Source organism: Halichoerus grypus, chromosome 15 (assembly GCF_964656455.1).
Source record: "Halichoerus grypus chromosome 15, mHalGry1.hap1.1, whole genome shotgun sequence".
Taxonomy (NCBI): domain Eukaryota; kingdom Metazoa; phylum Chordata; class Mammalia; order Carnivora; family Phocidae; genus Halichoerus; species Halichoerus grypus.
The window spans coordinates 37,629,742-37,652,129 of NC_135726.1; the positions used below are offsets into that span (position 1 = coordinate 37,629,742).

The 22,388-nt window shown below is 37.3% G+C and overlaps 1 long non-coding RNA gene across 1 annotated transcript; it reads right to left on the reverse strand.

Moving 5' to 3' along the window:
• Window positions 1-2,819: 2,819 nt before the first annotated feature.
• LOC144380326 (uncharacterized) lies at window positions 2,820-18,467 on the reverse strand. Its single transcript, XR_013444416.1, has 3 exons — window positions 18,122-18,467; window positions 6,474-6,620; window positions 2,820-2,961 (listed from the first exon to the last, which is right to left on the reverse strand). It is a non-coding gene; the product is annotated as an uncharacterized LOC144380326 (long non-coding RNA).
• Window positions 18,468-22,388: the final 3,921 nt, after the last annotated feature.

Here is a 22,388-nt window from a genome sequence, read left to right on the forward strand (position 1 = left end):
CTTGCTGCCAACATTTTTCCATATTACCTGCAACTATCTATAGGGCAAAAGGGAACAGAGAGGATGACTACTGTTGGTCAATTTCATTTCAGTATTTAGGGTAATGAAGTTTAAATGTCACTTCATACTGAGAGGCTGAAAAATTCCAATTAGCACAAAAGCTAATGTTATATAAAAGAACAGTAGTTCACATGATTCAACCAATACATTGTAATACCAGTCTCCCATCCTCCTCCTCTCTCACCACCAGTGGGATGGAAAAATGTCTACATTCCTGCTAAGTTCCAAAGGTCAGGTTTGTATCTTCCAGAGAGCAGCCTTCTTTTTTAGAAAAAAACTGAATTACTATGAAGAAACATTCATTAATTTACCTGAAACTATTTAACACCTGGTTAAAACATGAAAATTAAATTGTCTGACCAATCAGCATAAATTACCATGCATTTGCTTAACTGAAACTGCCCAGTATGTTTAATGCATGAAGTGTTCACATTTTATCTTGCCATTAATAATCTTAACAATATTAATCTAAAGATTCAAGGATCACACTCCTGTTCAATCTTTCCATGCTATTTTCAAGAGATCCATTCATCCTTCCATCCATTCACCCTTTCACGTATTCAGAAAACATTCACTGAAGGCCTCTCATGTGCGAACCACTACACTAGATGCTGGGGACAGAGTGGTGAAGAGGACACAAAGTTTTTGCCTTCATGGAGCTTCACGCTCATTAGAGAAAGAGCAAATAAGTAAGTACATAAAATAATTACAGATTACAGTTAAGTGTTGTGCAGGAAATAAGACTCTAGGAGGCAAATAAGAGGCAGCCGATATTAAATTAGGTGGTAAGGGAAAGTGAAAGAGGATGTGACATTTAAACAGAAAAGAGAAGGAGCTAGCATGAGAAAAACATTTCAGATAGCTTGGGCAGAAAGCACAAAGACAAAACAGAGATTGGCACTTACGAGGAACCAACAAAAAGTATGAATGGAGCATAGTGAGCTGCAGGGAAGGCTAATTCATACGAATATTTACTCAGGGATGTGATTTAACATGTGGTATAACTGAGCTGTTAGGATAATGAGGTGCACTGTCAAAGTATTTTACTATATTTGTAGCGTAAATTCCTCACTTACAGGTCTCCAAATAATTTTACATTCATGGACAATATTCCAATTTATACATAAATTGCCAAGTTTATAGGACTGGTACACATTTTGATACAATGACTAGATGTTTTCCTTCCTCAGTAATTCTCCTTTTCTCATATAATTTTTTTTTAAATATCACTTGCCCTCTTTCCAAACTTTCTCAAATACCTCCGATTTAATCAGAATAGTTCTCTTAGTTCCCCTCCTGAAGTCTCCCCTTAAATCAGAATTACGTCCATTTGGAGGGCGTAACTCCTGCCTGGGAGCTGGCAGATCTTGAGGGCTGCCAACAACATTGCTGCCCGCCCCCCCGCCATTGTACAAGTGGGGCAGGAAATCAGATTTGGAAGGAGTGTTTCAGAAACCACTGCACAAATGAAAAAATACTGCTTTAACCTCTGCTCATATCTTCAGGGACTCTAAGGTAAGTGTTAGCTTGGGTATATGCCACCATCAATATTAGACCACAGGCATTCACATTCAGAAGCAAAATGTGATACAGTCCCTCTTCCTCAGAGTGACTGCTGGGAGGCTGTCTTTTGGGGGTGCTGTACAACTTCCCATCACCAACTGAGTGGGGATCAGATATTATAAAGGAAGAACATAAACTTTTTAAAGCATCAGGATTGTGACAGACAAAACTAGAGAATTTGTGGCAGGTGGTGCCACCTGCACCAGACTAACTGCAATGAAAATGACTTCCTCCCCAGAGGTGGTGGTGATGGAGGATGGAAGGACGGCAGGCACAGAACGGGGGACGGGTGTGAGCAGAGACATTCTAGTACACAAATATACTAGGGAGGGAGGAATTTCTGCCAGTGGGCACAGCTAACTTCCTTCATGTAGAGTAACTGTTGAACATGCTCCAGTAACCTCCATGCCTTCAAAAATGTAACAGCTTTACAAGTCCAACACCAAATGCCACTGTATCAGATTGCGCACGGGGTATGTGTATGACTGCTGATCCACTAGTAGACAGCATACCCCAGGGACCTTGTTCTAGCACGCATTCTAATGAGAACACATTACAACATATAAATTTTAATAACTTTATTTTTCTGTCTTTTTTGCTGTTGTTGCTTCACCTTCTCTTCTACTTTAAAAGTTTTACACTGATTTTTTTATACAATTTTATTTATTTGAGACAGAAAGAGAGAACATGAGCAGGGGAGGGGGCAGAGGGAGAGGAAGGGCAAGAAGCAGACTCCCCCTGAGCAGGGAGCCCGAAACGGGGCTTGATCCCAGGACCCTGGGATCATGACCTGAGCTGAAGGCAGACACTTAACCGACTGAGTCACACAGGCACCCCTTCACTAACTTTTAAATAAGCGAATTTAAAAATTAATTAACCAAGGATCTGGTAAATGAATACTAAAAGCTAAATTGTTATCTATTTTTCACAAATTTCTCATTCTTCAAGTCAAATGCAAAGAATGATAGCAATTACTGTCTATTTTTCCATTTACTTTGAAATCATGCTTTAATTCAAAAGTTATTTCTATATGGGGCACGCCTGGGTGGCTCAGCCAGTTGAGTGTCTGACTTTGGCTCAGATCATGATCTCAGGTCCTGGATTAAGCCCAGCATCTGGCTCTGTGCTCAGTGGGGAGTCTACTTGTCCCTCTCCCTCTGCCCCTCCCCCCACTCATGTTTTTTCTCTCTCTCAAATAAATACAATCTTTAAAAAGTTATTTCTATATATATTCCCCATGGCTAACAGTGATACTTTTATATACTTACTTTAATGCAATAAGAGATGCAATTATCTTCATAGTGTTTGCAACACCTATGCCTTGGTCCATGCTTACATCTGAAATAAGACAAAAATAATAAATGATGTGTATGTGTGTAGATGTGCTTAACACTCTCTAACCAAAAAAGCAGAAAACATTACCTACTTGTTTCTAAATGCATGCATCTTTTGGTTTCTTAGGACATAAAAAAGCAAAGATAACAGATTTTTTTTTCTTTTCAGTTCACCATTTGACACAGTGCATAAAATATGTGACTGCAGTCAAAATACTTAAATGCAGAACAGAAAAAACATTGGTAAATATTTGTGACTAAATATGAAAAATATGTAATATATTATCTCTATACTCTGCCAAATCTTTTGGAAGCTTTAAGTTGCTTACTGTAGAGTATAACGGTCATAAGTCACCCATGAAATCAGTACTTGAGCAACAATCATAATGAGAAAGTGCTCAGGTTACAGGAATTTATACTTAATTATATTTGAGAGAAAACATCTGGAAAAGAAACATGATACGGTATTAGAATTCAAAATTCAGTTTTTAAAATAAATAGAGTAATAGATCATGTGGGAATTCAAAAGTAGGTTATTTGTGATTTAAATGCAAACCACTTGGTCCTCTGGTGTTTAGTAAATGTTTCTGCTGGGGGGGCTACTGTTCAAGACACATAGATTTTTAATTATTTGGTATGCTGACTCCAGGACTATATTGAGGCGTAAAAAAGTAAGTAAAATATCTAACAGGGGTCTGGCTCTCCCCCTTTCTCTATGAAGTGTTCATGTTCCAAAATGAGTAGTCTTTGTAATTCTTGCAGACTGCAGTTAATTAATTATCTCATGGTTGGAACACATTAAGTTTCTTGTTTGTAACAATAATGTGTAGAGTGATATTCTGGCTCCACATCTCTTTAATTCCATTTGCAAACTGATTAGCAAAACCCTTTCGGAAATCCAATTCTGCACCACAGCTGGCATATACGTGTAGCCCTTCACAGACAAGGGGGACGGCAGGGATTCCTGCTGCCCGTAGCCCTTATGTCATCAGGATGATGGGACATATCTGGCCATGTGAAGTTGAGGGATTAAAGCTGGGACCTAAAAGAGGTAAATCAGAGAGGGGTGGCCATGTGTAAACCATCACTCTTCATACTTCTAAGTGTCCTCTTCAAAGGCATTCCTCAGCCAGTGCTACTGGAACTACACAGAAATCGTTAAACTCTCTTTGCTAGTGAAGTTCAATTCTGGTATCAGCTATACTGTCATTTAATCTTCCCTCAGTCTGTTATTAAAACTTCTCAAAACCTGGACTCCCCATCTCCTGTCTTATCTGCTCTGCTTATGTATTACCCTGCATCTGCTTCCACAGCAGTGGACTCACGGAGGCAAGTCTGACAAGTTCTGCCATGACCTGATTAGTTCTGATACCCAAGGCATCATTCACCCACATAATACATTCTCTGCATTCCCGTCTCCGCATTCCCCTCTGATTCATGGTGACATGATTTCCATGAATAGGGATTCCTTGTCTCTTTTCTTCACTCAGGTGATCAGTAACTATTTTGAACTTGCTTAAGAATTAAGAAGTTCATTACCAATCTCACTAGTGGCTATTTACCCAAAAATTACAAAACACTAATTCAAACGGACATATGCATCTCTATGTTTATTGCAACATTATTTACAATAGCCAAATTATGGAAGCAGCCCATTTCAATCAATGAATGGATAAAGAAGAGGTGGTATACACACACACACACACACACACACACACACACAGAGTAATATTCAACCGTATTACTCATATGTGGAATTTAGGAAACAAATGAGCAAAGGGAAAAAAAAAGAGAGAAACTAATCAAGAAACAGACTCTTAACTACAGAGAACAAACTGCTGATTATCAGAGGGGAGGTACTTAGGGATATGGGTGAAACAGGTGATGGGGATTAAGGAGTGCACTTATCATGATAAAAAAAAAGGATATACATAAATTTTTTTTAAAAGTTTATTACCACAATTATTCCTGCCATCTGTTATTCCTTCCCTCCCTCTTACCTTCTGTATGTGCTGTATACTAAAATGAAGACAAAGTCTTTAAATACAGTAAAAATTTTGAGCACCTACTCTGTGCTCATGTACGTGAGGCAACTCACATGTTATTTCATTTAATGGATGCAACACTCCATAACAGAGATCATTAACCCAAGTTAACAGATGAGGACTTTAGGGTCCAGAGTGGTTAAATCACTTGCCCAAAGTCACAAAGCCAGCAGGGGTGAAATGAGAGTCTAAGGTCTGATTTATTGGCTTCAGCTTCCCATAACTGATCCCTAACTTTCTATATTGGCTATTCATTCAACACTCTCTAAAATATCACTACAAAGATTATTTTTATTAACTGATGTTCTAATTTTAAATCACTAAATTTTCTATTAATTATAGATGTATTTTAATATTATATAGAAGTATAATTCCTATACTTGAAATAGCCCAGTGATGGGTATTAAGGAGGGCACATATTGCGTGGAGCTCTGGATGTTATACGAAAACAATGGATCATGGATCACTACATCAAAAACTAATGATGTATTCTGAGATTAAGAATTCCTCAGCACTGTGAATTGTGCAAGACTGTTGAATCTCAGATCTGTACCTCTGAAACAAATAATGCAATATATGTTAAGAAAGAAAAAAAGAAGAAGAAGAATGTAGCAGGAGGGGAAGAATGAAGGGGGGGAAATCGGAGGGGGAGAAGAACCATGAGAGACAATGGACTCTGAAAAACAAACTGAGGGTTCTAGAGGGGAGGGGGTTGGGAGGATGGGTTAGCCTGGTGATGGGTATTGAGGAGGGCACGTTCTGCATGGAGCACTGGGTGTTATGCACAAACAATGAATCATGGAACACTATATCTAAAACTAATGATGTAATGTATGGGGATTAACATAACAATAAAAAAATTAAAAAAAAAACTAATGATGTATTGTATGGTGACTAACATAACAACAACAAAAAAAGGACAAAGTTAAAAAAAAAAACCAAAAAAAACAAATACTATTTGTATGAAATTCAGACTTCTTTGTATAATATACAAATAAAGATGTTTTATTCCATTTCCAATGCCCTGAAAATTTCTACTCTTACAAAAAACATTTATGTAAGGTTTGCTCCTTATTATTCCTCTATCTTCTTGAATGTGCCCCAGAACTTTTCTTTCTCCTTTCCACATTTGGAATATTTGATTAGCACATATTAACCTGTTTCCTAAAGTTCCCCATTCTAGCCTCCTACAACTGTGTCTAGTTTGACATAGAAAACTATTACAAGTTCATATAAATCTATTCTAAAGGCATATGTTGGTCTATAGTCCAGACAAAAATAATAAATAACACTGACTTGCCATTATGTGCCTTTTATAAAACTCTATGCACTGTTTCTGGTAAAAAAAAAAAAAGATAGATATGATATATATGTATATCATTACTGAAAAGAAAATAAAACACCTTGGCAAAGTACAAATATCATATAAAACAGTAACACAGTGTGCTAAATATCAAGATAAAAAACTTACACTGAATCCACAAGTTTCCTGATTAGAGCAATTATATTCAATCTTCTTGGCTTTTCTTCATGTTTCTCTGTCTTTTGTTCCACTTTTGCATATGCTGCTTCTGGTGAATAAGAATGTGTGGGAATTTCTTCCTTCCCTACAATAAACCTAAAGAAAAGAGCACAATGTGAGGCATTTTCACCTTTAAAAAATAAAAGGAAAAAGACAATAAGGAAAAAAACCCATCCTGATTCTGTTAATATACAAATACATTTTGGAGAGTACCTTATCATTTGAAATAATGTTTTTCAAAATTTAAATAAAATCTTATCCTTTATAAGAAAATGCTGACAGCCATTTCTTTAATAATGCAATAAATTCTTCTATTAAGTTTTCTATTTTAGTTCCAGCATAGTTAACATACAGTGTTATATTAGTTTCAGGTGCATAATACACTGACTCAACATTATTCAGTGTTTATCAAGATAAGTGTACTATTAATCTCCTTCACCTATTTCACCCATCCCCCCCACCCACCTACCCTCTGGTAACCATCAGTGTGTTCTCTGTAGTTAAGAGTCTATTTCTTCGTTTGTCTCTCTCTCTCATTTTTTTTCCTTTGCTCATTTGTTTTGTTTCCTAAATTCCACATATGAGTAAAATAATACGGTATTTGTCCTTCTCTAGCTGGCTTATTTTGCTTAGCATTATACTCTTTAGCTCATCCATGTTGTTGCAAATGGCAAGATTTTATTCTTTTTTGTGGCTCAATATTCCATTGTGTGTATATGTGTATGTGTGTGTGTGTATAAAACCTCTTCTTTATCCTATTGATGGACACTTGGGCTGCTTCCATAATTTAGCTATTGTAAATAATGCTGCAATAAACAGAGGGTACACGTAGTGTCTCTGTGAATTAGTGTTTCTGTATTTTTTGGGTAAATACCCAGTACTGTGAGTACTAGGTTGTAGGGTAGTTCCATTTTCAACTTTCTGGAGAATCCCCATACTGTTTTCCAGCATGGCTGTGTCAGTTTGCATTCCCACAAATAGTGCAAGAGGGTTCCTATTTCTCCACATCCTTGCCAACACCTGTTGTTTCCTGTGTTGTTGATTTTAGCCATTCTGCCAGGTGTGAGGTGATAGCTCATTGCAGTTTTGCTTTGCAGTTCCCTGATGATCACTGATGGTGAGTATCTTTTCATGTGTCCGTTGGACATCTGGATGTCTTCTTTGGAGAAATGTTCGTTCATCTTGTCTGCTCATTTTTAAATTGAATTAGTTGTTTTTCAGGCATCGAGTTATAGAAGTTCTTTATAATTCTGGATACTAACCCTTTATCAGATATGTCATTTGCAAATATCTTTTCCCATCCCATAGGCCGTCTTTTAGTTTTGTTGATTATTACCTTTGCTGTGCAGAAGCTTTTTATTTGATGTAGTCCCAATAGTTTTATTTTTGCTTTTGCTTCCCTTGCCTCAGGAGACATATCTAGAAAAAAGTTGCTATGTCCGATATCAGAGAAGTTACTGCCTGTGCTCTCTTCTAGGATTTTTACGGTTTTATGTCTCACATTTAGGTCCTTAATCCATTTGGAATTTAGCTTTGTGTATGGTGTAAGCCAGTGGGCCAGTTTCATTCTTTTGCATGTTGCTGTCCACTTTTCTCAACACCATTTGTTGAAGAGGCTGTCTTTTTCCCACTGGATATTCTTTCCTGCTTTGTCAAAGATTAACTGACCATATAATTGTGAGTTTACCTCTGGTTTTCTATTCTGTTCCATTGATCTATGTGCCTATTTTTGTGCTAGTACCATGCTTGTTTTGATTACTAAAGCTTTGTAGTATAAGTTGAAGTCTGGAATTGTGACATCTCCAACTTTGCTTTTCTTTTTCAAAATTGCTCTGGCGATTCGGGGTCTTTGTGGTTCCATACAAATTTTAGGATTCTTTGTTCCAGTTCTGTGAAAAATGTTGTTGGTATTTTGATAGGGATAACATTAAATCTGTAGATTGTATACATTTGTGTAGTATGGACACTTTTACAATATTTGTTCTTCCAATCCATGAGCACAGATTATCTTTCCACTTGTTTGTGTAGAAACAGCAACATCTTTTATCAATGTTTATAAATATTGTTTATAAATATATAAACTATATATTATATATATATAATATAAACTATAAAACATTGATAAAAGATAATTTATATATTTTTACACAAGTCTTTCACCTCCTTGGTTAAGTTTATTCCTAGATATTTTATTACCTTTGGTGCAATTGTAAATGGAATTGCTTTCTTAATTTCTCTTTCTGTTGCTTATTAGTATATAAAAATACCATGAATTTCTATATGTTGATTTGGTATCATGCAATCTTACTGAATTCATTTATCAGTTCTAATAGCTTTTTGGTGGAGTCTTTAAGGTTTTCCATATATAGTATCATGTCATCTGCACATAGAAAAAGTTTTACTTCTTCCTTCCTCTTTTCTGATCACTGTGGCTAGGACTTCCAGTACTACGTTAAATATGAGTGGTGAGAGTGGACATCCTTGTCTTCTTCCTGACCTTAGGGGAAATGCTCTCGGTTTTTCACCATTGAATATTATGTTAGCTGTGGGTTTTTCATTTATGGCTTTTATTATGTTGAGGTGTTCCCTCTAATCCCACTTTGCTGAGGGTTTTTATCATGAATGGATGTTTTATATTCTAAAATGCTTTTTCTGCATCCATTAAAATGATCATTTGGTTTTTATTCCTTCTTGTATTGATGTGATGAATCACATTGATTGACTTGTGAATACTGAACCACCCTTGCACCCCAGGAATAAATTCCACTTGATTCTGGTGAATGAATTTTTAATGTATTGTTGGGTTCAGTTTGCTAGTATTTTGTTGAAAATTTTTGCATCTATGTTCAGAAAGAGATATTGGCCTGTATTTCTCTTTTTTTGTAGTGTCTTTATCTAGCTTTGGTATCAGGGTAATGTTGGCTTCATAGAATAAATTAAGAAGTTTTCCTTTTCTATTTTTTGGAATAGTTTGAGAACAGGTGTTAACTCTTCTTTAAATGTTTGGTAGAATCCCCTTGTGAAACCTTCTGGTCCTGGACTTTTGTTTGCTGGGACATAGGTTAACATTCTCCTACAATCTTTTTGATTTCTGTGCTTCGGTTGTTACTTCTCCCCTTTCATTTCTAATTTTATTTACTTGAGTCCTCTCTCTCTTTTTATGAATCTGGCTAAAGGCTTATGATTTTGTTGATTTTTCAAAGAACTGGCTCCTGGTTTCACTGATTTGTTCTATTGTTTTTTTAGTTTCTACTTTATTTCTGCTCTAATCTTTATTATTTCCTACCTTCTACTGGCTTGTGGCTTTGTTTGTTGTTCTTTCTCTAGTTCCTTTAGATGTAAGGTTAGATTGGTTGTTTATTTAGGATTTTTCTTGCTTCTTGAGGTAGGCCTATATTGCTATAAACTTCCCTCTTAGAACAGCTTTTGCTATATCCCAGATTTTGGACTATTGTGTTTGCATTTTCATTTCTCTCCATGTATTTTTTATTTCCTCTTTGATTTCTTGATTTACTCATTCATTGTTTAGTAGTATGTTATTTAACCTCCATGTATTTATGTGCTTTTCATGTTTTTTCTTGTGCTTGATTTCTAGTTTCATACCATTGTGGTCAGAAAAGATGTATTTTTATAACTTCAATTTTTCTGAATTTGTTGAGACTTGTTTTGTGGCCTAATATGTGATCTATTCTGGAGAATGCTCCATGTACATTTGAAAAGAATGTGTATTCTGCTGTCTTAGGATGGAATGTTCTGACTATATCTGTTAGATCCATCTGGGCCAATATGTCATTCAAAACCACTGTTTCTTTGTTGATTTTGTTTGAATGATCTGTCTATTGATGTAAGTGAAGTGTTGAAGTACCCTACTATTATTGTATTACTATTGATCATTTTCTTTATGTTTGTTATTAACTGCTTTATGTATTTATTTGGGTGCTCCCAAGTTGGATTCATAAATATTTACAATTTTTATATCTTCTTGTTGGATTGTATTGTTTATGATCATACAGTGTCCTTTGTCCCTTTTTACAGTCCTTGTATGAAAGTCTATTTTGTCGATATAACTTGCTACTCAGGCTACCTTTTCACTTCCATTTGCATGATAGATGTTTCTCTATCCCTTCACTTTCAGTCTGCATATGTCCTTAGGTCTGAAATGAGTCTCTGGCAGGCAGCATGTAGATGGGTCTTGCTTTTTTATCCATTCTGTCATCATGTGCCATGATTGGAGCATTTAGTCCATGTACATTCAAAGTAATTATTGATATGTATGTATTTATTGCCATTTTGTTACTTGACTTATGGTTATTTTGATAGTTCCTCTCTGTTCCTTTCTTCTCTTGCTCTCTTCTTTCATGATTTGTTGGCTTTCTTTAGCAAAATATTTGGATTCCTTATTGTTTTTTTTTTAATTTATTACTGTTTTTTTATATTTTTTTATTGTTATGTTAATCCCCATACATTACATCATTAGTTTTAGATATAGTGTTCCATGATTCATTGTTTGTGCATAACACCCAGTGCTCCATGCAGAACGTGCCCTCCTCAATACCCATCACCAGGCTAACCCATCCTCCCAACCCCCTCCCCTCTAGAACCCTCAGTTTGTTTTTCAGAGTCCATCGTCTCTCATGGTTCTTCTCCCCCTCCGATTTCTCCCCCTTCATTCTTCCCCTCCTGCTACATTTTTCTTCTTTTTTTCTTTCTTAACATATATTGCATTATTTGTTTCAGAGGTACAGATCTGAGATTCAACAGTCTTGCACAATTCACAGCGCTTACCAGAGCACATACCCTCCCCAGTGTCCATCACCCAGTCACCCCATCCCTCCCACCCCACCCCCCACTCCAGCAACCCTCAGTTTGTTTCCTGAGATTAAGAATTCCTCATATCAGTGAGGTCATATGATACATGTCTTTCTCTGTTTGACTTATTTCGCTCAGCATAATACCCTCCAGTTCCATCCACGTCGTTGCAAATGGCAAGATCTCATTCAATTTATTACTGTTTTTGACTTGTAGTTACCGTTAGGTTTATATATAACATCTTCCGCATATAGCAGTCTATGTTCAGCTAATGGTTGCTTAATTTTACTCCTCTCCTCTCCACATTTCAGATATTTGGTATCATATTTTACATCCTTTTATTTTGTGCTTCTCTTGACTGATTTTTATAGATATACTTATTTTTTTGTTGTTTTTGTACTTCCTGTTTTTTCTTACTCTTACTTATGATTTTTGTTTTCCTCTTACAAAGCCCCCCTTAGCATTTCTTGTAGGGCTGGTTTAGTGGTCATGAATTCTTTTAACTTTTGTTTGTCTGGGAAATTCCTTCTAATCTGAATGACAGCCTTGCTGGATAGAATATTCTTGGCTTCCAATTTTTCCCTTTGAGCACTTTCAATATATCATACCAGTCCCTTCTGGTCTGCAACGTTTCTGCTGAAAAATCAGCTGATAGCCTTATGGGGTTTCCTGTATATGTAACCATCTTTTTTTTTTTTTTTTTTACAATCTTTAAAATTCTTTCCTCGCGCACCTGGGTGGCTCGGTCGTTAAGTGTCAGCCTTTGGCTCAGGTCATGATCCCAGGATCCTGGGATTGAGCCCTGCATCGGGCTCCCTGCCTGGCGGGAAGCCTGCTTCTCCCTCTCCTACTCCCCCTGCTTGTGTTCCTGCTCTCGCTATCTCTCTCTCTGTGTCAAATAGATAAAATCTTTAAATAAAATAAAATAAAATTCTTCGTTTATCACTATTTTTTACCATTTTAATTACTATGTGTCTTGGTGTGTACCTCCTTAAGTTGAATCCTAACAGGGGGATTTCTGTGCCCCTGAATCAGGATCTCTGTTTCCCTCCCATGATGTGGGAAGTTTTCAGCTATTACTTCTTCAAATACATTTTCTGTCCCCCTTTCTCTCTTATGCTTGATGGAGTCACTGAATTTTCTAAGTCTATTCTCATTATGTAGTATTTATTTGTCTCTCACCTGTTCAGCTTGATTGCTTTCCATTACTCTATCCTCCAGGTCACTTACAGGCTCCTCTGCTTCCTGTAGCCTACTGTTTATTTATTCCATCTATTGTGTTTTTAATTTCATTTATCGAGTTCTTCACCTCTGATACGTTATTTTTTTATCTCTCTCTCTTTTTTAAAGAGTTTATTTATTTATTTGTTTGACAGAGAGAGACACAGCAAGAGAGGGAACACAAGCAGGGGGAGTGGGAGAGGGAGAAGCAGGCTTCCTGCCAAGCAGGGAGCCCGATGCAGGGCTCGATCCCAGGACCCTGGGATCATGACCTGAGCTGAAGGCAGGCACTTAATGACTGAGCCATCCAGGCACCCATTTTTTATCTCTTTGTCAAGAGTTTCACTGATGTCCTCCACCCTTTTCTGAAGTCCACTATCTTTATGAGCATTACTTTAAATTCTTTATCAAACATCTTACTTTTTTCTGTTTCACTTAATCTCCTGCTGTGATTTTGTCCTGTTTTTTCATTTGGGACATATTCCTCTGTTTCCTCATTTTGTCTATCTGTGTCAGTTTCTCTTTGTTAGGAAAGTCAGCTACACCTTCTGCTCTTGAAAGTAATGGCTTCATGAAGAAGAGGTCCTGTACTGCTCTGCAGTATAGTGTCCCCTGTTCACCAGAACCTGGCACTTCAGGGGAATCTCCTGTTTGTGTTGCTTGTGTTGTGTCTGAGTCGCTTTTTCTTTCAGTCCAGACATCTTCATTGACTCTGTATCTGTTGTGGGCTTTGCTTGCTTTCTGTGGTGTTAGTGAGACACAGGCTGCGAGCTCTGAGAAGACATCAGGTGAGCTAAGGGCTGAGGTCAGCATGCTTGGAGTGTGCCAGTCCTCAGGAGAACACATGGGCAAGGCACACTGCTAGCAGGTTAGGTAGCAAGTGTCTGCGCAGTGCTGCCCACAGGTGGCCCTGTGTTTATGCTGGGCAGCAGGGGAGGAAAATGGTGCCTGCCACCTCCTTTGTTCCCAGAGAAGTCCCCTAACACACTCAAAATCAGTATAAACATATCTTCCTCTTGTTTGTCCCAGGCACTATGCAAACTGTCATTTCTATGTTGCCTCTCTATGGGCTGCTGTATCTTTAAAGGCAGGATCCAGCTATCACTCACTCTCCCATCTTGCCCGGTGCTGAGTCAGCTGACTTTTTAAGCTCCAGACTCCAAATCCTGTGATTTATACAAACTCATGGAATTCAGCCCCTCTGGTTTTCAAAGCCAGATGTTATGGTTTGGGATCCCTAGTGTGAGAGACTGTTTTCTTTCCCCTCTCTACACCCGTAGCTCCCTCCCTCCTGTGGGCAGCTCCCAACCACTGTTTCTACCCTTGGTAACCTCTCAGATGCAGCTTTTTTTTTTCTTTAAAGAGTTCATTTATTTATTTGAGAGAGAAAAAGAGAGAGGGAAAGCACAGAGGGAGAATGAGAGGGAGAAGCAAACTCCCCACTGAGCAGAGAGCCCGACATGGCACTTGATCCCAGGACCCTGAGATCATGACCTGAGCTGAAGGCAGACACTTAACTGACTGAGCCACCCAGGCACCCCCTCAGATGCAGCTTCTTTACATTTAGTTGTGGAGTTTGTTCTGCCCATCTTTGGATTGCCCTCTAGCGTATTTACATCGATGTGAGTGATATCTAGTTGTCAACATGGGATGGGGTGAACTTAGGGTCCTGCTACTCCACCATCTTCCCAAGCTTCCCAACAATGCACGTATTTTAAAATCAAATTAACCAAGTAAAATACAGCATAACACTTTTATGATGCACCCTTTTAACTTAAGTTACCACTTTTTAAAGATATTACACACCTTGAAGTTTTTTCAAACAAAAAAGCAGGTGAAATATTTACTTGGGTCTACTAGTTGATCAAAAAATTCTATTTTTTTGTCTAAATTCTACTAATAGTTACAATTGAATGAGGTTCTCATTTTTCAGTATAAAGTTGTATCTCATGTCACTTTGAGTCATAAAATAGCTGCAATGCAATATTAGGTCATATAAAGATATTCAGGGAAATGGAGGAAACTAAAGACTGAGAATCATAAAATGGTCAAGATTCCATGCATTCTCACATAATTTCATTAGAAAACCTTAAACTCAATATTATTCTAATCTAGTTATTTCTCTTCTGAAAAACCTAATATCTGGGAGAAGACACTATTCTTATCTCATCAAAACTGGAGTATTTTTTTCCCAGACAATGCGAAAGAAAAGAAAGAAAAGAAAAGAAAAAAAGAGTTGCTACCATTAGATATCATTCAATCAGTATCCTTTACTAGTTTTCCATTTTTGCTGTTTGTACCTTCACTATGAGTCATTGCTCTTATAAAGAATAACTAAGCTTTCTTAAGAGAACTCTACCTGCTGAACTTTCAGAAAATACCATAAAATGCAGACAAAAACAAGGGATCAGTAATACTACACTAAGGTTCTGGAACATGGGACCTATGACAAATAGAATAAGAAAATGTAAACACTCAGAAAAGAGAGGTGAAACAAGCTATTACTATCAACAACTGTATCCCATCTCATTCGGACAAACTTGGTAAAATATCTAGCTTATTAAATCATGAAGGGCATGTAATGAGATTGTCACAAGGTGGCAGCTGTGCAGTCTCAGTAGCTGTTATTCCAAAAGAATTTGGTTCTTAATCATGGGTGTGCATGGAGAGTTCAAGGTCTGTACTACTGTTCTTTATAAACAAGACAAAAACTATGTTAGAACAGATAAAATCATCTCTCTCACACTGTTCATAACACTGTTTCTCTTTTGGCCAGGACTGACCATCTCAGATTAGAGGTCACTTCCTTGGAGAAACTGTCCCCGCCCAAGCTGCAGTGAGTTAGCAATCCTTCCCTTGTGCTATCAAAGCCCAATGAGTCCCCAATAGCAGAAGCACCTTATTAGTAGTTTGCATCCCCCATTAAACTGTGGGTCTGTGAGACTCTATACATCTTTTGTTATTACACCCCAGGGACTGGCACATAGTAAAAATTTAATTAATACATACTGAATGATCAAATATAGTAATAATGAGCATTTTCTGAACATTTACTATATGACAGGACAGTACAGAGGATTAAATCATTTAATCCTCATAGCAACACTACGAAGTAAGTAGGTGCCATCATTTCCGTGAGAGTTAGCATGAAAAAGCAATTCACCACATCCAAAAACAATTACTTGGACCCAAAAAACTGTCTGACTCTAAAGCCTGGGCTCTTAATCACTAAGCTGCCTATACACTTCTAAGTATTAAACTATGTTGATGCAGGTTTGGTATACCATAAGGCTCCTGAACTGGTTCCCAGCCTTTGACTCTATCCTTGACTCTATCTGTTCTCATAACTTCTACTAACTTAGCAAGAATTAATAACCATTTTTTTCCAGAATATTTTCCTATAATACAGAGTAAATTCTAAGTGCAAATAGTTATCCAGCCCCTTATTTTGAGTGGATTTGACGAAGAGACACAAAAATATCGGATACATTTTGAGTTTCTGTAAGGATTCTGGGAGCCTATGGAGAGACACGGGAAAAGGCAAAGTTTTCTCTTTAGGAAAACCAACTTTTGGTTTTGTTATAAACTTTTGACATAACATAGAATCTTCACATTCAATGCAACAACAACAAAAAGTTATTTTCTGAAATGTTTCATGATCTTTCAATGAAAAATATAATATGAAAAAATTACCGCTGTGTATTAGGACTTAGTTACTGTTACCACAGAGTTTCCACAACCAAAGATACTCTTATTCACACAGGGGACTCAATTTGTCCCCTCCCAAACTAGCTTCCTTGCACACCATCTGATTTTCTGTTAATAGCACCTTTTTTCATGTACTTAGGTTTTCAAAACTTGGCTCGTAGCAAGGATTGGAGGGAAAGAGGAAGAAGGAAAATATCAATCAGTAGGTCTTCATTTCCTTCGACACCAGTCTCAACTTTGCCTCTTTCTCTTTAATCCTCCACTGTCGCCAAATCCCAGTCCTTATCACTTCATCTTTCTTCCTTCTGATTCTCTCTTTCACAATGTCTGTCCCAAATACTGTGGCCAGACTAATCTTTCTGAAACAATGTCAACTACCCTGCTCAAAACCCTTTAGTGGCTCTCTACTGCCCATCTTATCAAATTCAAATTTGTCTTCTTTTTTTTCTGTTTAGGTCTTCCAAAATCTGGCCCTGCTCTGACCATCATTTAAAAAATAAAAAAACCCCACAAAACCTTATGATCCCTAACATAAGCTTTTCATACCAATTAAGTTGATTTTCCCACTCTTACCTCATATTTCATGTTTATAATTTTCATACTTTTGCTAACATTATTCACTTCTACCCAGAAGGTTCCTCTTCTTCCCTTCTAGTTCTCTAAAGCTATCCTTCAAGTGCAGTTTAAGGCTTATCCCCATAAGAATAATAATAACAGTAATAGCCAACATTTCTTGAGCACTATGTGCCATGCACAGTTCTAAACACTTTTCATGCATTAACTCATTTGATCCTCAAAATAACCTAAAAAAGACAGTCATATGAAATCTTCTAGCATACCGAAGGCTACCCTAATTTTTCCCTCCTATATTTATAATAAATACTCCACACCTAATCTTCACTAAGCATCTACTATATGTACTTAGGAGAATAAAAGAGGCAACATTTATAATACAAACTGGAAGAGCATTAGGTTTCAAGTAAGTATATGCAGTCACTGTGTGACATTAAATTAGTTAAGTATTCTAAGCCTCACGTCACATGGGCATAAAAATACCCATCTCACAGAACTGCTGTGAAAATTTTCTAATCTATGTGAAAATGCTTGGTGAACTGTAAAATACAATGGAAGTGCTGCCAACCAACTTTTCTACACTATCTACTACTATCGGCCAATAACTATGGCAAGAGATGGCATACAGGGTGAAAAGCAGATTCTAGTGACTCTAGTGAAGCTTATGATTCAAAATGTGTCTGACATGAGCCCTGTCCTAATGAAGCCCATAATGTGGTACCACACAATTCAGTATTTAATTTTGCAGTAATTATTCACATGTAGCTTTGTTTTTCCAATGCTCCTTGAAGAGAGAGTTCTTCTAATTCTTTCCTAACACCCAGTGATATGAGGCACACAATAGGTCCCAAAAGCAGTTGTTGATTTTTTTTTTTTTCAAAGATTTCACTTATTCATTTGACAGAGAGAGACACAGTGAGAGAGGGAACATAAGCAGGGGGAGTGGGAGAGGGAGAAGCAGGCTTCCCGCTGAGCAGGGAGCCCGATGTGGGACTTGATCCCAGAACCCTGGGATCACGACCTGAGCCGAAGGCAGACGCTTAACGACTGAGCCACCCAGGCACCTCCAAAAACAGTTGTTGATTGACTGATTTTTAGGGGGAAAGAAATCCAATAAATTAGACTCTTTTAATAAAATATCGTAAAAGTGACTGTGACTCCTGCAATTATTTTGGGCTAGAAAACTGAGTCGATAAACATCTATTGTAATTATGCGCAATAATATTACTTTTTGAAAAAGTTAACTTGCAAATTCTCTCTTAACATAAGGTAAATAAACTACTTACCTAAGAGCAGAGAATGTAAATCCTTTCAAACCATCTTTGCACCTAAAACAATAAAAATTATGATAAAGTAACAATTTTTGAGATATAAAGTAGTATATTAAGTAGCTATTAAAATTTATTCTGAAACAGATGACTTTTATTTTTAAAATTTTTTTATTTTTTTAAAGATTTTATTTATTTATTTGACAGAGAGAGAGAGACAGCGAGAGAGGGAACACAAGCAGGGGGAGAGGGAGAGGGAGAAGCAGGCTTCCCGCCGAGCAGGGAGCCCGATGTGGGGCTCAATCCCAGGACCCTGGGATCGACCTGAGCCGAAGGCAGATGCTTAACGACTGAGCCACCCAGGCGCCCCTGAAACAGATTACTTTTAAAAGGTGAAACTTTTAGGACAGTGATCTGAGCAGTACAAATGCAACAAACAAGCAAGCCATCTTACACAGGATGATTAAAATTTCCTATGTCAAATTAACATAATTTAAGGCTCAACTCTCCTATTTGCAGGTGGAAGAGAGATTTAAGTATATCTTCTAAGGGCTCCATGTGGACTTAAAATGAAGGCTCAGAGTGGAATATTCATTTTACCCAATCCCTGGGGGAGCAAATTGTTGAGAAGAAAAGGCCACATACACCTGCTGGGTATTATGAATAGATCAATTCAAGGTCCTGACTTCTCCCTACTTATTAATTCAGTGAATGCAGAGCAATGTAGAGCTGGCAGGCACAAAAAGGCTTCAAGTTTAGTTCAACAGTTTTAACTTTTGAGTAAGCCCAATCAGAATGGATAACACAGCAACGGGAACAGAGTGGGGGTAAGGGGAGGGCACAGAGGCAGGAGTTCAAATAATATTTATTGAGTATTTACTATTGCTGGGCATTGTTTTGGGCACTTTATATGTGTTGTCTCATTTAATTATATCACACCTCTATGAATAAGTATTTCTCTATTCTATAGCTGGGCAGAGGCCCCCTCCCCCAAAACGGGCAACTTCCAAGAGGTCACAAAATAAATAATAGTCGGAATTCAGGAAAAAAAAGTTCCTCTGACTTAAAAACTGTGGTTTTCTCTTATACCTCCTTCTGAAATAGTGTATTCCTTTTAACTGGGGGAAGGTTCAAACTGCATGACAATTAAAAAAAGATTCTCAGATCTGCAAAAAATATTTAAACAAGATTTTAAAATGGGGACATTACTATACTAGTCTTAATGGCCTGCTTTATAAGTATGATCAAGTTACTAAAGAATTGTTGTATATCTAGTATCAGAATCCTTTGGAGAAACTATAGAGGTTGGTGATACAATGATGCTCAAATGTATGTTAATTTTAGACACTGGATATTCTTGGATAAAAAGTACAGCCTCAAATCTAATTGGGCAACTCTCTCAGTATACCTTTTATATGAAAGGTCACAAAGGAAATGCATAAAAATATAAGAAGTCCTTCTGAACAAGTCTAAATGTAGATATTTTTACTGGGGGACACACAGAATCTCAGAAAAGAATTTAATTCGTGTGCATAGATCTTTTAAAACACTTAAGAATTCATTTTAATTAAGAAACATGATCTACTTTGTGATCATGTTAACAGTGAGAAATGTAATCACAGAATTTAGCTAACATACTACATAATTACTCACCCCACACAGAATGAGGGTAAAGGCAAAAGAATTCATATGTTAAGCTAAAAATATGCATGAGAAAATTATAGCATTAACATTCTTAAACTTATCTTTTTTCCATCTGAAGTGTTTCTCAGTAATTTAAAACCCATAATTGGGCAATTTCTAGATAGGTGGGGTGGTGAGCGGGTTAGGCTAGGCGTCTACTGACTGGAAAACAGAAAGCAGCAGATTGATTAAGATTATATACAAGTGGGAACAAATTTTGGCTTTGGTATGCTATTGTTAAGAGATAGCCATTTATCTTTGTGCAATGCTGAATAGATAAAGGATTCTGACAACTTGGTCTAGTCAGGATTGCATATTTGTGACCTTAAACAATAAATCTAATTGCAGACCAAACATCAAAAAGTAGCTTTCAAATAAAAAAGGGCATGTACAAATGAATTTGCAATTTCATTATGATGGAAGTTTGGTTCTTTCAGCAGAACCCTGTGGGAAGCACTTCATATTGATAAAATCTTAGCCTGAATACAAAAGGGGCTATTCTTCTTTCCATTCATGTGTATAAGGTCTGTTAATGTAATTGAGGGTCAGATGTCTATGTCAAAAGAACAAAAAAGTAATTATTCCCCTAAAAAGAATCTTTAAAATAATAATATCGCCCTGCATTTTGATACCAAGAGTATTGTCTGAGCCTTAGCCTAACTATGAAACACTATCGTAATCTGAGTTAAATGTAAAAAGTATGGTATGCACAGAAAGATTTATACAGAACAGACCCCATTAGAAGGGGCCTCACTATTTAACAGATCCAGTTATTATAATGCAAATCAAATTACTTTCTACATTCACGTCTTAAGGCTCACTGATTTCCTCAACAAATACTGACTGAATGCCTACTATGTGTAAGCACTAGTTTCAGATCTAAGGAGGTAACAGCGGACAATACAGAATCTCTGTTTCCATACAGGTGACATTCTGGGCCAGGGAAAGGTACGAGGAAAACAAGTAAATATATCTGGTGGTGATAAGTGCTATGGCAAAACACGACGCAGGGGAAGAGGAGAAACAGATGTGGTGGGGCCTTCTTATCTTAGGTAGTGTAATCCGGAAGGGCCTCTCCAAGAAGGTGAAATTTGATGATGTGATCAGAAGCCTTACAGGATGGAGGGAAGAGTATCTGATTGAAGGAAGAGCAAGCACAAAGCTCCTGACTAGGAGTTTTCGTGGCACTGAAGGAGAACAGCAAAGTAGATTACTGTAGCTGGAACAAAAGAGGGGAGGGAAGCCGTGGTAGGAAAGGAGGTCACAGTCACAGTGGAGGAGGGAAGGAGTGGTCCAAAGTTCTTGGTAGGGCCCTTTAGGCATGGTAAAAAAAAAACCAAAACAAAACCTCAGCAGAAGAGTGACAAAGACCTGTCTTAAATTTTAAGATAATCTTTGGTTGCTCATTGGAAAACAAACCACAGGAAGGCAAGGTTAACAGCAAAGAGGCGAGGGGTGCCTGGGTGGCTCAGGCGGTTAAGCGTCTGCCTTCAGCTCAGGTCATGATCTCAGGTCCTGGGATGGAGCCCCAGCTCCCAGCTCAGCGGGGAGTCTGCTTCTCCCTCTCCCTCTGCCTCTCCCTCTGTTTGTGCTCTGTCTCTCTCTGTCTCTCAAATGAATAAAATCTTAAAAAAAAAAAAAAAAAACCAGCAAAGAGGTGAATTAGGAGGGGAAAGACGATTGTGGCTTGACTAGGTCATTAAGTGGTAGAGGTAGAGAAAAGTGGTAAGACTCCAAAGGTATTTCAAAAATAGAGTTGGTGGAATTCCTTGATGGTACAAGAGAAAGAGAAAATTTACAAATTATTAAAATATTTTTGATTTGAGCAAGCAAAAGGATAAAACATCCATTTACTGAAGTGAGGAAGACTACGGGAAGAACAGGTTTGAGGAGAAAATCAGTTTTATTTCGGACATGGTAAGTTTGAGATGACTGTTACCTACAAATGGAAATGTTAATGAAACAAGTGGCTGCTGTACAGGTTTGGGGGTCAAGGAAGAGGGGTGATTCATCTATAAGTAGAACTTAAATCCACAGTACAATCATCTAGGAAATAAGTGCCAATAGAGAAAATACCCAGGGACTGAGTGTATTTTATTTCTCTATTATTTTATAGTGCAGAAAATCTGTTCCATAGGAAAAAAACAAAAAACAAAGTCATTTCTCTTCCTAAAGAAATTGTTCTCTAATACAAAGTCTCATTTTTATTTTTGAGCGTGCATAAATATAATGCCTATAACTCATGTACACACAGACTTTTCTATTAGTTAGCCTATAAATGGCATAAATATCTAGTAAGAGTCAATCGTAGTTACTGAATCTCTACATTTGCAAGGTTATGTGCAAGGTTCAGGAAAGAGGAGGAGGAAAAAGTGCAGCACCATATCAAACAACTTAGGTGATACACAACTTATTAGAGAGGTTCAGGCTGGAATTATACACTGTGGAGAAGAAAGTATAAAGTTTAATACTGTTATTAGAATAATATACTTGGTCAAATGCCAATGAGAGGGGGAACCCACAAACACAATTTTTTTTTTAAATTGTAAGTGTAAATGATAGTTAAAAAAAACAAAACAATTTGCCCACAAAGATTCTTTGT